This window comes from Numida meleagris, chromosome 3 (assembly GCF_002078875.1).
Source record: "Numida meleagris isolate 19003 breed g44 Domestic line chromosome 3, NumMel1.0, whole genome shotgun sequence".
In the NCBI taxonomy this organism is placed as follows: domain Eukaryota; kingdom Metazoa; phylum Chordata; class Aves; order Galliformes; family Numididae; genus Numida; species Numida meleagris.
In genome coordinates, this window is record NC_034411.1 from 103792305 (window position 1) to 103816736 (window position 24432).

General features: G+C 35.4%; 1 long non-coding RNA gene across 2 annotated transcripts; it reads right to left on the bottom strand.

Annotated features, from left to right (window-relative positions):
- On the bottom strand, window positions 6150-9073 carry LOC110396660. Of its 2 annotated transcripts, none has more exons than XR_002437141.1 (3): window positions 8848-9073; window positions 7847-7959; window positions 6150-7150 (listed from the first exon to the last, which is right to left on the bottom strand). It is a non-coding gene; the product is annotated as an uncharacterized LOC110396660 (long non-coding RNA). The 2 variants fall into 2 exon arrangements; XR_002437140.1 differs by having other exon boundaries at window positions 6150-7137; window positions 8848-9070.

Here is a 24432-nt window from a genome sequence, read left to right on the forward strand (position 1 = left end):
TCTATTCTATTCTATAAAGGTTTATAATGCTATTCATGAGAAAATGGGGAAATCAAGACAGTGGGTGTACAAGTATTTGCATAATCTGTGCACAGAACGCATTTTTCTCAGGTTAAAAAAATTGATGTTTTATTGCAGGAGCAGTCAAGAAGCAGCTGAAAAAGTATACATAAAAAACACGCGAGAAAGAAGAACTTTTTTTTCTTTTAGAAGCTCTAAAGTTTCTATTTGCAGAAAAAAAAATTGAGATCCACCTAATGAATGCCACTATCATTGTCTTTCCCGACTCCACACTTGAAGTACATTCTGTATAAGAGTTACTGTGTCTTCTGTGAGCAGAAAGTACTGACCCTCTGTCTTGCATGGAACATGTTATAGGAAGCAGATTCCATAAAGAAGGAACACATAAAACGTTTATAGTTTTTTTGGTTTGTGTGCAGTTCTATGTCAATTTAGTTATTTTCAAATATATCTTTGAGTTTTACCTCCTTAACTGGCCACCCACAGAGATCTTCCAATTAACAGACACCCACTGCATTATTTGTCTTCTTAATTTTTGTGCCATAAAGACCCAGTTATTATTGTTCAGGGTTTGCTTCTCAATGATGAATATGTGAAGCCTCTCCATGCATTCAGAATGTAGGCTTCTGAACTGCATTTACCTGGCCCTTGCTCGCATTTTCTACTTCACTGTGGCTGTAGTCTTCAGACCTGCTTCACAAACTGGAAAGCAGATAGGCCCAAACTGTCAACCGTGACATCCAGCTTTCTGCTTTGACATCCAGAATGAAATGCATTCATTTTGGCTATTCTGTGCCCAGTAAAGTTGATAGTTCCAAGAGCCAGAAAACATTGCATTTTCTGTGTACACGTTCATCACTGGTTAGTTTCCTGAAATCCACAGATTTTGCACAGCATTCACTCAACCCATGCAAACTCACTTCTTCTCTCCTAGTATCTATTTAGAAACTACACCACAAATGCAATAGGTTCAAAAGGTGAAATTTCAAATTGTACGTAGCAGATTATAAAAGACTCTTATTATCTCTGTCACTAAAAGGGAAAGTGCATCTCTCATGCAGTAACACCTACACAGTATGTTCATAATTTTCATGACAATGCTGACATCCTCTATGATTGCAAGGCAACATGTCCTCCCTCCCACCTCCTAATCTCCTTCATCTGAAAGAGAAATGTATTTTTAGCTGCCTCAGTGGGATCTAAGGCATTGATTTATGAAAATAAGGTGAAAGAATTCATGAATTTTTTCTGACCTCCATCTCTCATTCCTTAGACATTTCTATTTTAAGATGTATAAAATGAATTATCCTAATATGGAATATTATCACCTTGATACTCTGCATTTTGCATTACTCTAATATACATACATATATCCCCATACACAAAAATCATCTGAACATTACTTTGTCTTGAGTTGAAACCGTGCTTCCATTACATACTATTTTGTTTGATTACATGTTTTTTTCGAGTCCTGATTCTCACTGCAAATTCTTTTGTAAAAGTAGAAAACTTCCTTAACTTACTTTATATATAGGGAAAAACAAGGGGATGAAATTGTAGCAGTGTGATATGGAGTTCTTTGTAAGATAATCTACGGAAGCTAAACCAACATCTTATTTTGTTCAGCTCTTGATTTTGCAGTTAGAGCCCTGTACTTCACATTCCAGTGAACTCCACTGCTCATGCTAATTAATTCTTTGGCAGTGTTACTTGCGCTTTATATAAATATTTTTGATAGTATAAGTAGTTCTCCATCAGTGACACTGTTAAGTATATGAAAATAAAATTATAAATGAGTCTGATTCACAGTCTCAAATTATTAGACCCTTGAAAGCAGCCCAAGGAAAACCAGACTTCTTCATCCAAATACACCAGAAATCGATGGCATCTTTAAAGATAATAAATTCTTATTTGGATTCATATTTGAAAGAAAAATGATATTTTTCATAAGCATATATTTTCCAAGATGGAAGTCATATTTTCCTGGTTAATCTATTTAAAATGTCTTCCTTTCACAACTTTTAATAAATTGATCCAATTTTATGCTTATTCTCTCTGGATGAGATTTGCCCGTTTGCAAAGAGCCATCAAAAAGGCAACACACAACTTAATTCCTACTTAAACATCCACTTCTGCTTAAGGTAGAGTGTGGTGTCAAACTTGAGTGGGTTTAAGCATACTGTGGCCTTTGCGCTATATTTACCCCTGCTCCATGGTGAATTTTACCCTGCAATGCTATGCTGGGGACAGTATTTTTGATAGAATGAGTAACACCTTGGAGTTAGGAGAGTTTCACTATTGCACTTGCCATAGCTGTTTCCTGAATTTCAATCTGAGAGCAATATAATAGTTAAAACTAACCTTTCAGAAGACATTTGGAACAAAGCTTCACCTTAAAGGCAACCAGGGGATGAAAATAATCTAAGTGAACTGGCCAGCAGGTAAAAGTGATGTTGGCTCAAACAAATGTAGAAAGTCAGGTGAAAGGACCATTAATAATAAAGAGACATCCAGAACAAATGTACTGACTTCACAGCTGAGACAACTTGCGTGAATAATAATATTACAGCTGAACTTTGCAGAACACATGAAGTTGTCCTTGATTTTGCAGTTCTAAACCAAGAATAAAAGAAAAGAAAAAAAACACAACACCTTAAACCCACAATATCTTTCCACAAAACTTTCAAGCTCTGTTCATATTGTTTCTAGCGCATATAAATGTAATAGATGAAGGAATCGCCACAGATACCTACCTAAATTAAAAAAAAAAATAGAATAAATAAATAAGTCTGCTTTATAACACAGAAATCACTGTCAGAATATTGACTTTAGAAGCTTTTTTTTTTTTTTTTTTTTTTTTTTTTTTTTATGTGCAAAGGGTATTTGCATCAAGGAAAAATCATATTACTTTAAAATCTAATTCAGATAACACATTCAGACACCTAGCAACAGAAGTTCTTTTTTTATTATTTTTCTGCAGATCCCACTAAACTTACTCCATTTGTTTATATCTTCTCTATGGCTACACCTCCCACACTAGTTTGTTAGGAATAGAAATCACTGGAAAATAACGTTACAAACTGAAGGGCAATCATTAATTTAACTTGGAAACATGATTAGTCTATTTTTCTTATTAGAAAATCCACTAGTTAAGAGTAAAAATTATGTGAAGAGATTATTCATTTTATTGGAAACGACTCAAAAAATCATCCATTATGTATCACACAGAGGAAGGAAAGAGAAACAAAAAAGAAGCCATCAATGTCTTGGTTCAGAGAGCATCTCTGCACTGCAATGCAGATCATTTGTAACTGGGTGGCAAAGCTGCTATATCTGATATTAAATCTGTATGTCCTATGCTGTTGGTCTCTTTTCACATCTGCTCCTATCATTATTTCTAGGGAAAAGGAAAAAAAAAAAAAAAGCAGATGAGTGACATATAAATTGATCCAAGCAATCAATTTTAAAAGGTAACGGCCAAATAGACTGCTAGAATTGACCGAGTTGAAAAGTCTACTATATTCAAGAAAATGGGATGTCACAGGGGACTAGAAAATATTGAGCAGTGTAAGCCACTGAGGCAACTATGAACCTCAGAAAGCTCTAGGCAAAGACTTCATGTTTTAGAATGCAAGATATGATGTGGGGCAATGGTAGGCAACAGAAAAGGTGCAAACTAATGCAGATACATATGCTTATTGAGTTTAATAAGACTCAGTCTACTACAGTTTCCCTGCACGTTCTATTTGTTGGGTGCAGAATGAAATCTTCACCATTCTCCAGAGTCATTTGAGGAATGAATACAGTAATGTATGAACTCTTTTTTCCAACTAGTGTTGTTGCAAATGTCTTTTTTTGCATTAATCAGTCGTATCTATTTATAAATAAGAAAGAGAATTATCCTGGAAAAATCTGCATCTGATAAAATTAAAAGGGTTAGGGATTTAGCAAGCAGTTTAGTGTTGCAGCTATAAGCTGTAAGTTATTTTCTATGGATCAAAGGAAATTATTTCAATTAAAACATATTTGTCCAGAAATTTACCATGACTGCTGGTTAAAATAATATAATTAGGGTTTTTTTCCTAGCCCATGGATAAGGGTTCTTTTACCACTCTGCTAATAGCAGAGAAGATGGCTGGGTCTCCTTCACACTTAAGCTTCCCCTAAACCACAGGCACAACCCAGTGTCAAGGTTGCCTGTGGCAGTGGGTCAGAATGCATGGATTGTGTTTTTCTGAATGGTCAGCAGCCATTGTGAGTTAGTTCTGTTGGATCATTTCATACTTTCTGCTGAAGAAACAGTTAAGTAATTTTTTTGTTTTCTTTTTTTCTTTTCACTGTAAGACTGATGTGAATACAGTAATGTTAGTGTTTTTCTAAATGCCGTCTAGAAAGCAGAGGCACTTTCAGAAAGAATGTTATGTCATTAAGAAGTGATTCAGCCCCTTCTTCATTGACTACTAAGGAAGACTGTTGTGGTCATACTCAAATCTAATTGTACGAAGTACAATTAAACAGGAGATTAATACACGTGAGATTATCTTTTCCATGAGATTAATTCTCAACAATGAGTGAAAAATCCTAGGAAAAGATCCTGGAAGACACTTCAGCAAACCACTCAGCACACTGCCTTGTTCTAAGGCAAGATTCAATGTATTTAATCCCAGGCAAGAGTTTATTCAACCTTTTTCGTAGGAATAATAGGCCTTCCTCCTGCTACCAGGGATTCTCAGATAGATCAGTAATTCATGTGGCATTACCATCCTGTGAATAGAAGTCTTGGGAAAGCAAAAGATTGAAGCAGATAAAAGACCTGGAAGATCCTGTTATCCTGTCTCTAGCAGGGTCAGAGCAAGTGCACAGAGTTGTTTCCCCAGAAATATTCCCTTTCCTCCCACAGTTTGCAGTTCAATGTCTTCCTGAGTCAGAGCAGTAATTACATTTAACTATTACTGGATTTCTCTTCCATGTATATTTCCCATATCTCCTTGAATTCATGTAGATGTTCAGTACCTACAGCATCCAGATACTTCTTGGGCCTGCAGCCACTACTAACTTTTTTTCAACAAAAGGTAAGGCGGATCATGCAAGAATTTGTAGCCGAGTTCAGGGTGGAGCTCCAGACTTCTTAACCTCATTCATAGGAAGTGTTTTTTTTTTTATTTAACGGGACACAAAATAGAAATTTTACCTTTTCAATCACTTAACAATAAATGACATCAATGAAGGGTATTTAAAACACTCCATACATTTGATACTGTAATCAAGGCACCAAATTAAAATATCACCAACAAAAGAAAATGTGATCCCCTAAACAAACACAGTATGAATGTATTTAGATTTATTAGTGTTTCAAACAATACTGTAATACATGTCAGTGAGTGAAACTCAATTTACTGTACCCACTGTATTAATTTTATTTTCTTACTTCCTACAGCAATGCTATTGTAAAATGTGTACATTTCCCAAATGATTTTAAGGTAAGAAAAGGAAGTTTCAGTATGATCCACCTACACTTGCACTGGACCTACCACTGATTAGATAGATAACATACCAACAACACGCAAAGACTTTTCCTTCTCATTTTGTTAACAATGACCCATATATCCTTTCTTTCTTGGACTCAGTATATCAGAGGTTATAATTCACTTTTCAGAGTCATTTCCAGAAGTCACAAACTTCCATAGTTAGTAGGCTTGACGAATAACTCCTGAGTTTTCATTAGCCAAGAGGGCAGGAAAAAAGCCAATATTTATCAAAGATACTCAGGAAATTAGATACTGTTTGGAAGAACTGAAATAGTAAGAAATGTATTGGGGCATTCATTATGATTCAAGAAATCAAGAATTTCTGTCTTTGGATGCAGATAGATCCCACTTGAGTGCAATTCAATAATGAAGAATCTATTCTATCATTGAGAAATGAGGGATTTATCCATGAAAGCTCTCATTGCATTAATGAGAGTCAGCCTTGAATTGATTGGAAAATAGATCCACAAACTGCAGACAGCAGCACGAGACACACTTTTGTAACTCTACAGATCATGAGATAATGTAGATATTTGCAAGGGAGTACGAGACCCTCACAGAAAAAAATAATATCCCTAAAAATAAGCAATAGTTGGAGTCTGATGTACTAAAGATAGAAAAGAAAGAAGGGAGAAAATATTAGTTTAATTACAGCATAACTGATTTCTTTGATGCAACTAGTCTTTTCCATATAAATTACAAGTGGAAAAGCATTTCTAATTCAAAAATAAAACGGATAATATACACACCTTTGTGCTGCTGAAAAGCTAAACAATTCAGATTAATAATGAAATAATATTCAGAAAGTTTTAAAGGCTCTAAAAAATAGGCATCAAAGTCCTTAATGACTGTTTTGAAACTAAATAGACATAACTCAGCGTACCTTGACAGGTGTTTTATGTTGTTATTATTTATATTTATTTATATGATATTTATATGGAGTCCATCTTACTTTTAACAATATAGATAGCAGTTAAAAATAATCTGATTACATTATAATATTCTATTTTGGCTACAGATTTTTTTCCCCCACCAATATTTTTGGAACAAAACCACAAAATATGCAATAGATAATGTTATTGCCTTGAGTAAGCTGAAAGTCTCAAGCATACCAGGTGCCACAAAACAGCGAAATGGGAAGATATTTTAGTACGTATCATGGACCAACGTGATTGGAAAATAAAGAAAAAAGGAAAACAAAAATCAGAGCTCATTGTCAAATAGGTGAACTTTTATCCCTTAAGATTTTACATTTTCAAAGGATTTGAAACATATGGGAAGTATGCCCAAGTCCTTGTCTTTATATATTCTCTCTCCCCATATATATACACACACCTCCCTACGTAATGTCTACCCAAACATGACAAATCTTTTCTTGCTATTTCTATCCATCTTTTCAGCTTTGTTACAGCTCATGAGCTGAGAAGAGTCACATACTCAGCTGGTGCAAACTGAAATAGATACACTGACTTCAACAGCAAAAGATTATCCATGTCATGTGCAGGTTTGCCCCAGGTTTCTTCATACAAAGTTCTTGGTATGGTGCGGTGTTACTGGGTATATCCAGATACTGGAACTGCTGTTCAGACTGTAGATAAGCACTGTGAATTGTCATTACACTAGACACCTAATGGCTATTAGCATAAGTGATAGAAAATAACACTTTTATGTTATATCCTAAAGAATAGTCTGTATGTATGACTTAACCCAGTAGGGCATATATAGAAATACTTCAACATCTTCAGTTAGCAAATTAATAGCATCATATGCTATTCTATTTTAAATTCTGCTGGTGATTTTAATATAAGAATTATCTTCAGGAAATATATAGTTTAAGATGACAATTTTCTTTGATTATCTTTTTTAAATATAGAGGCTTGACGAGTGGAAAGGCAGAAGAGTGGAGGTTGTAAGGAGATGGTAAGATGCATTGCTGAATTACACATTCCATGAAAGATAACCTTTGTCTTTTGTTTTGTTGCTTTTTTTCTTTGGAAATGAATAAGAGGAAAAACTGTACATATTAAATAAGCTGCACTTTTTGCAGAAAGTCAACTCTAATCATAAGTTTATGATAACCATCTGGCTATTAGATGAGCTCTCCTAGCCTTGATTTTGGATTTCCATGAATCTTCTCTTTTAATTTTTCAAGATAAAAGAAATCGTAAACTAATGAGAAACTACATGTTTTTCATTTCAAAATCTCATTATGACCATATTTAAGTTAGACATTTAGGCGCAAATGTTTGAAGCCACAGGTACTACTTGCAGCTTTAAAGTTAGCATACTGTGTTTACCTGCAAATATCCATTTGTTTGCACAAACATTATCTTGATTAGAAATCAGGAGTTTCCACTTCCCATTTGTGAAGGTTCTGAGTCACAATTTTCATTGCTTACCAGAGAGAAATCTGGAAAAGGAAGGAAAGAAAATTTCAAAGGCTTGTAATCAGGAATATGATCTTCAAACCTTTAAAGTCAACAAAGCCATACCAATTTGCATTAACTCCAACTGCAGATCAACGTTGTTTCTGGTTTTCTGTCTCCATGTGTCATTTCTTTTAATCTATACTCTGACCAATTCTTATCTTTTTATTTGTGGCAGTATTTAGAAGTCCTATCTGTGTAAGAAATTGTAGAGATGCCAACTAAAGGATACCTTTCCTCTATCCTCTTCCATTCCTATAGCATATATGTAATTTATCTCCCTCAAGGACTACTGTTATCTCTAATGCCAGTATTAAAATGGTTTTCTAAAAGTGAAAGACTTTCTAAATTGCTTTAATCTATAAATACAGATTGACAAAAATATAAACTCTATAATCCTATGGATTTTGCTAAGAAGGGGGAAGAAAATAGAGCAGATCAACAGAACTGAAAATGAAAAGGAAAGTAAGAGAGGAAAAGAAAAGAAAAACCGTAGGCATATGAATAAAGAGATGAGTTCTTTCTAAACGTTCGGGAGTTTTTCAGCTTGTGGTTTTCTTAGCATCATCCTTTAATTCCAAGAAAAGAGTGACTCAGTGCTACATCATCAATCACTAGTCAGCTGAGACATGCAATCTTTATTCATATTCATGAGTCCTAACCAGCGTTCTAGGTCAGCTTCACCTCACACGAAAAAAATATCAGACAACAGCATCCAATTCAGGGACTACTGCTGAAAGTTAGCATGACTAACATTGCCTCCTTGCTTTATTGTATGTTATTGTTTTCTTTTTCATCCCAGCTAACAGACTGTCCGCCAGAAGTTGAACAATATCATCTGTCACTTCAAAGTGCTCTTATGTATGACTTACCTTACCCTGGCAGAAAGAGGTGAGAGATGATCTGAGACAAACGTAATGGCTAACCAACTCCGTGTAGTCATTTTTAAAGTCTCCAAGAACAGCATATAGAGGCTGACCTCGCTCTATGACCTAAATTGATCTCACTAGCTAAATGGGGTCAAGCCTGGGCACTCCTGGGAAGGTAGAAATGCCTCTTACAGCACAGCTGAAGCTTTTCATTGCTCCTCCAAAGCACTGTGCAGGCAACTCAAACTGCCTGGAGGCAATGCTTAATGAGAGCCTTTATTCTGAAGAAAAATCCTTCCTCCAAAGATAATCACCCTAGGCTGTACCTATTCATCCTAAACTGCTCTGAAAGAAAGAGAGGAGTGCCTCCCTCTGTCCCTCCTAAAAATTCCTTCAGCAGTTTAACCAGATTTGGTTTTATTTCAAGCGAGGATCACATGGAAGAGGGATGGATAATTCAATCAGTCTTCATCCTGTCTGCTCTGGGAAGCTGATACAGGAGATGGAGCTGGGAAGAAAAATCTGTTCACACTTCCCCAGCCTCAGGACAGGGAAAAAGTATGCTACCATAAATTTGACTGGAAAGTGACAGCCAGGAAAAAAATACGAGATCTCAGTCAAAGTCTAGGACAAAATAAAATCCTGGAGATTATTTATTAATTCGAAATCAAAGAAAAACACTGTTTTCGTAGAATCATAGAATGGCTTGGGTTGGAAGGGACCTCACACATCATCTAGTTCTGATCCAGGGTTGCCAACCATTAAATCAGGCTCCAGCTCAGGCTGCCCAGGGCTCCATCCAACCTGGTCTTGAACACCTCCAGGGATGGGGCATGCACAGCTTCTCTGGGCAGCCTGTGCCGGTACTTCACCACCCTCTCCGTGAAAAACTTTCCCTTGACATCTAATCTAAATCTCCCCTCCTTTAGTTTAAAACCATTTCCCTTGTGCTATCACTATCTACTCAAGTAAAAAGCTGATTTTCCTCCTGTTCATGATCTCCATTTTACTATTGCAAGGCCAATTTTTTTTTTTCTAGGATTCTTGGCCAAACTAAGACCTCTGATCACTGTGCCCTACTTCCTTGTTTAACAGGATAGCAAATTCTTTAGGGGATACAAATTATGCATTCCTAAGGACTTACTGCCTTGCTGCCCTTCAAAAGTTATATTTTTAACAGTGCTGCTCTGGTGAATTCTCAGAAGAGGCAAATGCCTTTCAGCGACTTGCACGATGACAGAAAATGCTCCTCTGTGTGGTTGTGTGGCTGCACAAACGCCAGCTGACATCTACTTCTGCACACCAACAGATGCAGGATGAATGCTGTTTACTGTTGACTGACATATACAGAACAATCAGATGACTTGCACATATTGGTGAAGAATTGTAAGAACTTTAGGAACAGAATGACAACTAGAGCCAAAAACCATTAATAAAAAATGCTCTATGGAAAAATAATCATTCTCTATTATAGGAGAATTATAATAAATATCAGATTGATCTTTCTTGCTCCTAAGCGGCAAAAGAATGCTCAGTCTTTGGAAAATGTGCTACATTGCTAATTTGAACTTTGCAAATTTCTTTGTATCAGCAGCCTGGGAAAAGATGTGCATGCTTTGTACACATACACACAAATGTACATACACACATATACATACATATTTCAGCCATTTTATTTTCTGCATACTTGATTAACTTTTCTTGGGAGGGATTTGTTCTTCTTTCTCCATTTTTTCTGTACATGAGGAAATGAGTCCAAGTATTTTCTGCAAGCTATTCCTTCCATTCACTTAACATTTTTTCAGATATTTAACAGAAATTTGCTTTGTGAATGATTTGATTCATAAATGCATAGTATGTAATTTTAATTAGTGTAGCCTCCAAACAACTCATCACGCTCAATGTGATTCCATTTACCCTTGGCAGGGGGAGAAATATCCCTTCTTTGTTTAACTCTAAAATAAATGAATCAGAGAAAGTAGATCATTTGCCCAAGGTCAGAAAGGTACAGGTACAGCAGGAAAGTAGGTCCAAGGCACATACCTCCCAGGTGGATAGACTAATTGGTCAACTATATTGCCCCTCTGATAGCCTGAAATAGTACATCCCAATGAACCGTTAGGAAAAAAAATGTAGTCCTAACTTGCACATATTCAGAATTCCCATCAAACTTGTAGAAAGATTTTCTAATATTTTTCAATGATGTCTATAAATCAAGATGTCATCTAGACAAATGATGACACATGCATCCACCAAATGGTGAGAAACTGTCATTCGTTAATGCCATATAGACAGACGGTACATTTGTCAGTCCAGAACAGTGAGAATAAGAGTCATCTATTCCTACAACTCATAGTAATGACACCTTGTTCCGCCGCTCTTCTGTACAGTTTCATTTTTAACTTTCTATCCCCACCTAATAATGCTTGCAGTGTTGCTCTAACTTTGTGAAACACTGTAATCATTTCAAACCAAAACTTTGAAAAACGTTAAAACATTTAAATGTAGTTAATGAGATATGGTACAAAGCAGTGATTATTTCTGCATTATTGCAAGGAGGCGGCACTTCTATTACAAGGATAGTTTTGCAGCTGTCCTGATGGCTTCCCCATCTATATTATCCTGAATCACAAGTTAAGTTTAAATCACGGCAGAATCTATATATAGTGAACTATTTTTTCACTTACATGAAGTTTATTCTGGTGGAATAATCAAAAATACCTTAAAATCAGATATTCTCACTCAGCAGGTCCTTTGTAGGTTTCACTACTTTTCCTTTTTTTAAGGTAATGTCCTGATATCTACCTCACATTATTGACATGTTTTTGTAAATTTGTCCTGAAAAATAAAAAAAAACAGAGAAGAGAGTTCAGCCACAAAAATGTTAAGAGTGGACATAAACAGCTACAGAAATTGTTCTAGACATCATTATATGGAGATTAAAAGGGGATTATAAAAAAGAGAGTAATCAACTTTTTACTCGGGTATATAATGACAGGACAAGGGGGAATGGTTTTTAGCTCAAGGAGGGAAGGTTTAGACTGGATGTCAGGGGGAAGTTCTTCACAGAGAGAGCAGTGAGGTGCTGGAACAGGCAGTTCAGAGAGGCTTGGGATGCTCTGTCCCTGGAGTTATTCAAGACTAGGTTGGATGGGGCCCTGGCAACCTGGTCTAGTAGCAGATCTGGAGGCTGGTGGCTCTGCCTGTGGCAGGGGGGTTGGAACTTGATGATCCTTGGGGTCCCTTCCAACCCAAGCCATTCTATGATTCTATAATTCCATGATTCTGTGATATGATTAGTATCACTTGTCCATAATCAGATTGCTTGCCACAGAGCTAAAGATGTACTTAACTCCTATTACTTATAAATTCCAAAGAGAGCAAGAGAGCCACTGAAGACATATTTGCTCTGGACCCATTTCTTGAAACTGAAAAGAAGTAATCATGAAGTGAAACAGCCACACCTGGTACTCTGACTGGCTTAGAAAAGCATGAGTTCTCTCTTAACCAAATATGGATCTAGGGACTGTTAGTGCATGAAGGACAATATAAATCGTTCATCCCCCCTACAGTAGCTATCTGCTTCTTCATCAGTAAAGTAAAAATACAAATGTTGTAGGGTGAATAAAAGACTATAACCTCTTCAGACAGTGTGGGAGGTGAGATATAAACATCTCTGAGGCAGTTCCATCTCATCGATATCAGAATGAGTAAGTGGACAACCCCACCCCAAGGAAATACTCTGCTCTTCACAAACAACACTTCTTTTTTGTTTATTTTCAGGAACTACACTATATTCCCTCATGAGACCATTTCTACAGAAGACTTTTACTTGCTGCTCCCTTGCATCTTTCTTTACCTCCTATTGCTTCTGTCAGAGTTGGTGACAAAATCTTGATGGAGGGAGAGAAGAGGCACCGAATTTGCTTTGTCTCTCTGCTGCAGCAGTTTATCTTCTGCTTTGTGAGGCATCTGGACCAATATACAATGGTTACAATATTGAAGAGGCAAATATTGAACAAAAGAAGTTAATCTTTTCAGCTATAAATTTCCCCATCTTGTTCATTATAGAAAAATCCTCTTACTTCAATGATTTTCCAGACTGTTATGACACTGTCACCTTGTGGCTGTTGACTCTGTTGAAGTAGCAACAGCGTAAAACTGTTGCTAACAAAGAGAAGATCAAAACTATAAAATATTGAATTAAAAGGTATGATGTTCTCATTTAAAGTACTCTGTAGCACTTAAGGTCTCATTCAAAGTATAGCTTGATTTGCAACGTGTGTAGAGTGATGTAAATCCACAGAAGCTCCACTGCCCTCATTAAAGCTATGCCATAATATAGATGAGGAACAGAGTAATATGACTACTTCTCCAGCGTTATACTGTGCATGAATTCCAATCTGCTTTATAAATTATGAATGGAATGGGAATTTTGTTTTTTATTAATACATATTTTACCACAAGTGCTGATTAGGAGGAGGCTTTTTCTATAATTCCTTTCCTTTTTAAATTGTAATGCAAACAGCTTCTCAGAACCATTGCTCCAGGTTCAGAAAGTGATTATTAAAGAGGCACTCTAAATTTCCCCTCAGGTTCATTGGGAACTAAAGTGGGCAAGACATGCAAAGACAGTAGTGAAACAAGCCAAGGAAGGAATGGGCAACTAATGCTCATTTGCAGTGCTTTGGTAATTTTGTTTTTCACTCTTGAGATTTTTGTTTTATTTTAATTCAAAGAGAAATACTGAGTTACTCTTTGGTAAGGAGTTATTGCAAGAGTGTCTGCATGGTTCAGTCAAGCCCACCATTTCAGAGAAGGATACAACATGAAGTAAATCAGTAATAAATAAAATAAGATAAAGTCAAAACATAAAAAACAGCTGTGGCAGTGCGGACAGACACTGAAGGGATGTGTGAGCAGAGGCAGGTAAATGAAAATATTGATCATGGTCTGGAGGCATAAAAAGTATCCCCATGGTTAAATAGACTGGTTATTGCTCTTAGCTTAAGAGGACTACATCTGCTGTACTACAAACTGTCCAAATTGTTTCAAAATATTTATGTATCACTATAACTTACTAAGCAGTGTCTTTATATATGACACCCTCTACGCCTGACTGAAAGCACATAAGCAGTTAAGAGCAGCATTTTTTTTTTCTAACCAGACGTGTAGCAGCTGCTGAAAAATTTAAATAAATCTGTGATGACCAATAATTCCATATTTATTAGTTATTAGAAAACACATTATCCATTTCTATCAGTTTTCATTTAGGGTCTAGGGATACAGTACTCACAGAAACAAAATAATAATAAATCAAACTGTTAATTCTTTCCAGCGATAAGACTAATTTATTTCCTGTGAATATCCTTGAACTTTCTTCAGTTTCCAGGACAGTTTCCTTCTTTCCTTCTCACAAACTGCATTCTCTCTGCATCTGAATGTGTACTTTTCCCAAAGCTAACCTTAAGTTAATCAGAGAAGTTTCTGAGATGATTGGTTCTGATTAGGTCATATTCCTCCTTCTGACTTCCCAGTATGTCACTCTTAATTGTCATCAGTACCTTGACATATTTTTATCACTTAGAAGCTTTTAGATCCCAAAGGCAAATGAAGAGGTCCCATTTAAGCTTCTGACTGCATTAAGTTTGAGTGTATGGTAGCCACACATGGCCAGTAATTACACAATCACACAGGAGAGAGCTATTCCATGAGGTAGATGGTTCTTAGCTGTGTGCCAACAAATCTAGCCATGCTGCTACAAATTCATTGTTTTCAGTAGCCAAAAGATGTGAGATAATGCCCACTGAGGTGCCATTTATTTTTGCAGTCAGTTTTTGTTATTACAACATATATACATACTAAGTGCACAGTTTCATTTCTAGCAGCTAGATGGAATGTTATCGCACCCAAAGAGAAGCTGGAGAAAGAGAAGATGTGCACAAGTAAAGCTTTTCTTTTTCACAATTTCTTTTTTTACTTGTGCACATCTTCTCTTTCTCCAGCTTCTACAATCATCTGACCAATAAGGATCATCCCATGTACTCCTGGCAGGGATTTCATGTTGCTGATATAGTCCATGACAATCTGTCATCACTTACAGTCAGAGAATAAATTCAGATGCATAGGGAATAAAACAGGTGGTGAAGTGCTTGCTCCTTCAGCTTCCAGTTGCCATCTTTCCTCTTTTTTTTTTTTGTTGGTTTGTCTACTGGACGGAAATATCTGTGAATTTCCCATTAAACAAATATGAAGTTTAAAAAGAATAAATAGGATAATAGATAAACAGATTGTTTGTGTATACATAGTAAATCTGATATTCCTTCTTACAAAAATATTACAAGCATGTGTTTAAGTCCATTTCTTGGAAGTACCAGACATACTGCAGAGGGATTCATTTAATTAAATTTAAATGCAGATGTCTGCACCTGAACTAGTCACCCTAGACACCCTTTAAATTCAATAGAGAGAAATGAGAGTTTCTAGTGTGCAATTCATCTCATCCTAAAGTACATGTCTGAAATAGATCAAATGAATTGCACATAAAAGTGCTTATTCTCTCCATCAACTATAAAAGAATACTAAGAAACTAGCCCTGCTGCAGATGTCTACATTGCAGATATCTAGAGTGTGATTGATTTTATACTGTTTTATATATTTAAAGAGTGGGTGAATATAATGCTGTTATAAGTGGTAGAGTTAAGAGATTAATCCAGTCAATCAAATGAAAATGTGTACTTTTTTTAGGAGGAGAAAAAAAGCACTTCCCTAAACGTAGGTAAGATGATTAGACAACATATCCTGGGATAAGTTTTCATGCAGATTTCAAAGCAATCCATCAAGTTAGTCTCAGTGTTATCTACTGCTTCAAATTGGCCCTTATCATAGGATTTAGTTTTTCTTACAGCCCAACTCAAGAGTTTTAGCACAAGACATGGGCTTGAAACATGAGTTATCCACCTCTGGGCAAGGGACCTGATACTGCACAAAAGAAATACAGGATTTGTTCAAGGGCATCCAACAGTGTAACGAGATAATTACTCTGTCAAAATCAACAGGTAAAAGTGGGGAAACATCAATGAAACATCTCCTCACATTAAATTAATTTTTATTTCCAAAATTGTGTTGAAAGTGCTTAACCTAGCATCATACTAATGCATGAACCAAGAAATTGATTCATTGGAAAACTTAGATGCTTAATTTCAAACTTTGAGATGCCAGAAAATAATCACTTCTTAAAGAAGTTTAGTGGATGTCAGCAAAAAATATTTGCTTCTTTTTGACAGCATTTTAACTCTACTTCAATAGCTGATTTAACTTCAATCTGCTGTTATAATACGTTTCAGCACTTTCCTGGTTTAAAGTATTGGAGTGTCAGTGCTGTGCAATTTATCCAGATTTTTCTCTAACACACAATTAAAATACCCAGCAATTATGTAAGTGCAACATTTTCTGAAGTTCCTTTGAAAAATGCAAGAGAAATGCATGATTACCTGTGTTGGTGGCATGTATAGTAAGATTAATAAGGGTAAAGGAAAAACTATTAGTGACATAATTGGCAACAGAAAATCTTCCATTTTTATTGGTAAATGTTTGATGTGTTTTATAAATCAAAACACTTCTAATCAAAATTGGTGCTCCACATATTTTTGGGATTCACTGAAGAATGTGAAATTTGATTAATTCATCCCTTTTTAATGTATGTGTTATTATCTGACAATGAATACATTGCCAAAAAAAAAGAGAAATTATATTTCTCTGTCTTTTATACAAATTTGCTATATTTATCCATGTCAGTCCTTAATGACAATCAATATTGTCTTAGCTTGTTACACAGAGTAAATTTCACAAATATCCCTTAGGACTACTGCCAATCAAATCGTTATATAATTGCCGATACTTATTTCTTTATAGCTGCATCTCATACATATTATGGTTAAAATAATTAAATGGCTTAATGACTCATCGAATTAAAGGTAACAACAACAAAAAAAAAAGGAATAAGTAGAACAAACTTATAAAATTTATTGTAATTTATTCAGCAGATGCTGCCCAAGATGATTGTGTGCTTAACAAGCTACAAATGGGAAGTTTTAAGAGAGTTGTAAATATTCTAAATTGAGTTTATTAAAATATTTTAATAATAATTGAAAGAAAGAAAAAGGACAGGGGAAGAACATCAGAGCTTCACACAGAAAGTTCTTTCTTCCCTGAGTTACTCAGCCAAAACCATCCCTAAGAGAGGAAGAGTAGACTTAGGAAAATCTCAGGTAGAAAAAAATAACTTTCCTTCCCTTTTCTTATTATCGCTATAATGATTTGTGAAATTAGAAAAATCAGGCATGTGACCTAATTCACGGTGAACAGACAACATAAATAATCTAAGAAAGTGATTACAGAAGATGTCTAGAAGCGATCTTAATTGGACACAAAGTTAGGAATGACGACTCTCACCATTAAAGCCTTCACTGAGTCTCTTTGGCTGAGTTACAACAAATCATTACTTTCTTACAAAGGTTGAGTACACTTACGTGAAACAGTTTCTATATAGAATTGAATTTTTTTCCTTTTCTTTTATATGACGAGATGCCCTGAAATCAGCAACCAGAATCAACAGAATAAGATATGCTTTGAACTATTTGAAGATCTATTACTTCTGTACTGCATTTTTCTTATTACTAAGAATTATTCTTTGACTAAATTTTCATGTGGGTCATAGCGTGTTTAAAAAGCTTTGATTCTCTATTGAAATTTTTGGATAAATATTATGTATGGAGCATCTTCATGCAGAAGAAAATTGAACTGAGGTTGTGACAGTAGCATGTGGTTGGTCACTGCTCAAATGCATTCATGAGATATTAAAGAACGTCTCTATGTTAATGTGCCCTACCCACAAAAGGGATCTCAAATCCCCAAAACCAAACCACCCTGAAATTTCACCTCTAAAGAAAGATCACTCTCAGAAGAATGCATGAATAGGAAACTTTCTTCTTCATCTAAGACAGATACACAGTTAGAAAATCTTCAAAAGATAATATCATTTGTACTTTAAAAATGAGAGTGAATGAGCAAGTTTCTTTTTTTTTTTATAGATAAAAACAGTTATTCATTTTATGAAAGTGATTCCTTACAAAAAAAGCACAAGAGTTAATAAAATAGCAATACGTTTCATAGGTTTTCCTTTTGTTTTGCTAGGTGAAGTTAGGATTGAGGTAGTACATAAGAAGCTTTAAAAAAGAATCTAGGTACAAATTGAAGCTGCTTTTCCTCTTTTGCTGGTATGTTTTTAATTTAAATGTGAAATTACTTTCTATCATGTTTTCTAAGTGAATCCAAAGAAATCAAGTTTTTAAATTTGTGTGATTCATCCAAATATGATTCCAAGCAGTTTCTCTTACTATTTTGAATTCTGGATGGAGTCTCTGCTTATCTAAACAAAAGATTCCCCTTCAAGAATGATGATGTCTGGTTACAATCTTCTAATCAACATAATTTTATTTATATCTGTATGGTGTTGTTGAACTGGTTGTTTTGTGCATGTTCCTGATCAGTAGCTATGTATATCATGCTCGCTCAACAAAAGAGCATCATTAGAGGAGACACATTCAGACTTTTATGCTCTTGCAAATTCAAAGCAGATAAAGATATACTCATTTTTAACAGCAAAGGACATTTTTTAGTGCGTTAGTAGAGTAAATCTTCTCTATCTTAAACAGAAGTTGTTGATGAGGAAGGCATTGATCAATCTACAAAATCCACAAATGACCCGCTGACATTACTGACCAAGATCTCATCACTTTCCTTAACAACAGGACCAAGCCATTTATTATGGGACTTAACACATAACCTTGATATGTTTTATTCAATATAAATTTAAAATATTTTCTTTAATGTAAGTGCTATTACATTAAACTTCAGAAGGCACTGTGAGCAGGGGTAGTAAAATATGTATTTCCATACTGCTCTCTCATAAATGTGAATCAAGAAGCAAATTCCATCCTTGTAGCCCTAGTGACAGATGCCTGCAGCTCCTTTGCTGATGCAGGAGGAGACCAATAAATGTCATCAGATACCTCATCTGCCTTTGGGAGGAAGAAATTTATGTCATCCTAGGATGACACAGCAAAAATGTTTGCCCCATTTTATCCCTGATCCATGGGAATTGGCATGAGAGATAAAGATGAGAAAATATATCCTGAATATCCATATCCTGAAACTCTTCTCAAACTCATATATGAGGAGAGGCTCAAGTGCACAGATTAAGCACAAAATGAGTTTAAACACAAGTGAAGCTTAAACTCATGAGGAAGATAAAGACCTTGTCTTTGTGTCCAGGGAGCACTGCAGAGGGGAATGAAAGAAATATATATATATATGTATGTTGCCTTGATAAAGTAAATCATTTTTTCTTTTGATCAAGAAGAGAAAGTGATCATAGCTGCATGCATATTTCTATATATGTTCTTTTTTTGTTCTCTGTGCAAAAAAAAAAGTAAATTTGTTACTTAGCTACGTCTCAGAAGAAGGAAAACCTTGATTTGGAAAAAGGCTTCTATGATTTAAAATGCATTTGTTGAAGCAATGACTGTCATTACTATTATTACTATTATTATTATTATTATTATTACTAGCAAGAAATTACAGGTGGAAAAGCAAAAATGTTTAGCAATCCAAAGATAGACCCAGTTTTATAAGCTTTCATTTTATAGAAGCTGCATTTGCTAATTAACTACATAGTGGGACAAGTCATATACTATTATTAACAAAATCTGAAAGTTAAATAGAAATTCATTACCCACCCCTAGCTATCAAATTCCAGTCCCTGAGGAATACTGAAGTAGTAGCAACCATTTAAACTTTGTCTTGCTGAATCTCATTAGGAAAACAGAGCCCTTAGACTCAGCCGTAGCCTGAGGATGTTCAAGTAGACATGTAACAATTCTCAAAGGTGCTGAATGGATTGGGATGCCCAGTTCCCACAGAAGTGATTGGAAATGAGGAACCTGACTGGTCAAATCAGTTCTACTAGCATTTCCCTTGAAGTTTACTCGGCTACATAGATGACATGCTTCAGACACAGCTGATACTTGGACAAGATGGTCGAATTTGTTCAGATTAACCAAACATATCTAGTGAGACTCAGTTTTATTAACTTAATTCATTTTTCGTTCTGATACTCTGAGGAAAAATGTCTTGTTTTTAAAAGTGACTGTTTCCTGAAAAGGAGTTCAATAAAAATTAGGGTTAAATCCTTTAAATTGCCTTCATGATAAAAAATAATAACAATAAAAATAATAAAAAAATTTCCCTCCCTTATGGAGACAAAGTGTTTCTAACCACTACCTCAATTGTGTGTATCCTAATATATTAAATGATTTTCCTGAATTTATAATATTTTAAGCTGAAAAGAATTACAACACCACTACAATGTTTTACATTGAAAGCAATGCTTTCTCTTACATTATTGGTATTTACTAAAATGACTTAAACTTCATTTTTAAGCAGTGTTTATCAAGAAGAAATAAAGATAAGTTGAATTTCTTAAAAGAATGCACTCCAGATTTTAAGTCTTTCAAACATACTGTATAAACTGTGTCTACTCTGAAGGACCGCAATTTTTCTGAACTCGTCTTCATTCTGTGATTTAAATGATTTTCTGATATAACTGTAACCAAGTCATGTAATTCTACTAAGTCAAATGGCCTAGGAGTCCACCTGGTTCATTTCCATTTTGATTTTAATTAGACTGGCTTAATTATTCAGCTTTTGGATGATATGCCATGATATAAAATGCTTATGGATAAAGAAAATTTCTCATAGTGTGTACATAATATCTTGAAACATATTTGTGATCATATCATGTGATAATCATCATTATTTATTTGTATTTATCAAAATACTTAGTATTTTAGGACTACACTAAGACTATACTCTAGGACTAGAATTATTGTAGGACCGTACTCTAGGAGTATATATATATGTATATATACATATAATTCCTAAGAAATTTATAACCCAAGCTTGCAAAAAGATGCAGAAAGATGTGAGCCAAACAAAAGCTACAATACAGTTCAGAAGAAAGTACTGGCATCTTAAGCTCTCCCAATGTTTTTGGTAGTCATCCTCGGAAGTGAGCTTTGAGAATGTTTCAAAGTAGATTGAGGAGAGATTCATTGTGGTTTCTGAAACTCAAATGTGTATTTCCATGTATTTCCACTACATATCTCTAACATGTATTGAAAATCTATTCATAGACTTCTTTTAACTCCTTCTTTTTCAGCCTTATATTTTAGAAAACTCCTAAGGATATTCACAGAAATGGTAAAACTGGAATTAAGGCGATGGGGTTAAAAGCTTTGTGACATATTTATTTGCAATCAAATAATCATACATTCCAATGAAATATATTGTATATCTTTTCCTGTACTTTAATAACATAATTATCAATAATTTTTTGTTTGTTTAAGAATGTTAACCTGATATCAGGAAACTTTGCAAAATTTTTGGACACTGAGAAGTTTAATATTTTTAGAAGTTGTTTGGTCATGAGGTAATGTAAAAACTTGATCCTCTGCAATCTTAGTCAGTTCATACCAACATGAAGATACGTGCACCGTCTGCCCAGGGAGGTGGTTGAGTGACCGTCTCTGGAGGCATTCAAGAAACATTTAGCTGTCATATTAAGGGACATCATTTAGTGGGAAATATTGCTGGTAGGTGGACGGTTGGACTGGATGATCTTGAACATCTTTTCCAACCACAGTTATTATGATTCTGTGACTCTATGATTGTCTTTTATCACTTCAGAAAGAAATGCATCCCATAAAATGTAACCCCTCTAGAGGAAAGCAGGAGTAAATCAGTTAAAATATTTGTCTGGAAACTAGCAGTTTATCACCTAGGTGATGATCCCTTTATATTTTTACTTTGTAATATGGAACATAAAACAATTTCAAATGACAGGATGACAAAATACCATTTTTTCCCCTGCTGAAATCTTTAACCTCCCTGTGATTATGATTCAGATACATTTTACATTTGAGATGAACATCAAGAAATCCCAAATCCCAGCAATTAGGCATTAAAAACCTTGTGTGCATTTGGTAGCGGCAGTTTGCCACTAAGTCACACACCGAGGAGGATTCTCCCTCTGCAAAAAAAAAAGCAGCAAAAAAGTTCAGAGGTACAGAACAGCTTGCACCCTGTGAAGGGGCACTTACAACAGAAATAGTGTGATTTTCAAGTCCAGTTTGCTAATTGTGCTCCTGAAACTTTCTGGGAGGCTATGGTGGCATGCTGCTTAGATGTACAAAAGTGCTGCTTGTCTCAGCAACACTGTCTCCATGTTCCCCATGCTATCTGTTGGAAGATAGGATCACACGCATAAACTGGGACAAATGGGTACAGTTCTGCTGACTTCAGGGTGCTCTGAAGCTGAGTATATGACCTAATCCCTAAAAAACATCTATCTTTTTGCAAACTGTTTTTGGGGTAGAGTATCTTACACTAAAAAGTTCTTGCTCAGAATGTGCTTAGTTTTTTTCTTCTTCTTTTTTTTTTTTCCAATATACCGTTCAATTCCAGACATGATTTTCAAAATCAATAATAACTACAGTAAAATCTATTGTATTTTCTCAGCGGAAAACCAGTTAATTTTGAGGCCAGGAACTTTCCAGCAGTGCCCAGCACCAAGACAAGTGATAAAGGGCACAAACTGAAACGTAGTAAGTTTCATATGAGCCTGAGGAAAAGCTCATTTACTCTGAAGGTGGTTTTACTTTGGAACAGGCTATCCAGAAAGGTTGTGGAGTCTCCTTCTCTGGAGATATTCAAAATCCCCCTGGATGCCTACCCGTGCGACCTACTGCAGGGAACCTGCTTTAGCAGGGTGTTGGACTAGAGGACCTTCAGAGGTCCCTTCTAAACCTTACAATTCTGTGATTCTGCAGTGATTCCAAGTCATTCTCTACTGCTTGGCATATCTTTGACAAGCACTAAGCAGACTGAGACAGAGTATGAATCCAAATTCTATCCTGTCATTAGGTGTGGACTTTGATAAATCTGTTCTGCTTCAAGCCTCTGAATGGAACTTCCTGCTAAAATGCAAGGGCTGGCTCTAGACCAGCTGCATTCCATTAGCTATCAGTATATTCTGAATTAGTTTTCTCTGCAAATAACACGTATATCTGACCAAGTACATTGATCATTTTTCTTGGCCAGTGGGCATACTCAGATGGGTCTATACGTTGGCTAGGATGACAGTGATAGAGCATTACCATTGTGGTCTTCATCTCGCTTTTTGCCCTTACAATTCTCTTAATTAAAATTAATGGTACCTGCAAGAAAGATAAAGAGCATAAGAATAATTTTGGAAGGAAGAAACATGCATTAATTCATCTGTTCATGAAGGACATTATCTGGCAAAGCAGCATCTGTCTATGCATGAGCCAATATTTATTCAAATTTATATTCTGATTAATTTAGCAGCATTTAGAGCTGAGTGAATTTTTAATTGAGGTTGTAAGACCAGAAAGTTCACATGTGCAGAACAGAACCGTAAGACTCAGCCCAGACTGGGTCTTCAGAAGTTAGTAAAACTAGGATGTGAACAGTATTGTAGTAGTTTCTCAGAAATACAAGTTAAGAGCCTTATTTATAACTCATTTTGGTGATAGGAGGACAAGCCAACATTGTGTCATTAGTCGTGGTCAGGGCAGCATGACTCAGATCAACAGACTGCATTAGCAGTGCTATTTGAGATCTTTTATACTTCAGTGCTTGCATTTTCTTCAACCTCAGTTAATCTTACAAGGTGGGATTTATCCTACTTGTCAGTTGACAGATAAAAATTAGTGTCTAGTCAAAAAAATAAAAATTCACGTCACCTATATTCATTCACTAGTTAATGAGGGAGCCTGGCAATATATCTACTATTAACTCTAACACTATTAATCTGGCAAGAGGGACATGAATCCAACCTGTAGATTCCTTTAACAGTAGTCTTTATACAGCTAAAACAAAACAAAACAGCAACAACACCAACAAAATATAAACTTACAAAGAATTTGTTAATTTGTCAGGAAAGATGTGACCAAGAAAATAATTATCAGAGGACTGAAGATAAATATTGAGCAAAATGAAATGAAAGTAGCTGATTCTGTTACTTTTTTCTCATTACTCTGTCAAACGTCCCTCAGACTCCGGTGTATAAGAAAGAAGTTTTGCAGAAGGGTTGTTCAGGAATTTCTTTCTTCCTGTAAATAAATTAATCAGCCCTTAGAATAAGGGCAACCTGAGTAGAAGCATGTTAAGGACTTAGCATGTGTTCCAGTGTTAGAATGGAAAGAGACTGTCTAAGTCCAATGGACTGACTACAGTAATAAGTAAGTCTCAGTCCTTATATGTGACTGGGACAATGTGACAGCCCAAAGTGATAATAAAAATAAAAATGTAAAGATAGATACCAAGAAAATTAGGTTTTTATTTTTTATAACATGTGACCACAGGTAAAGCTCATGTCAATTCCAGTTTAATAAAATTATGAGAATACCAGTCTTCTCAGATTGAGATCATAATGGAAATTGCTCT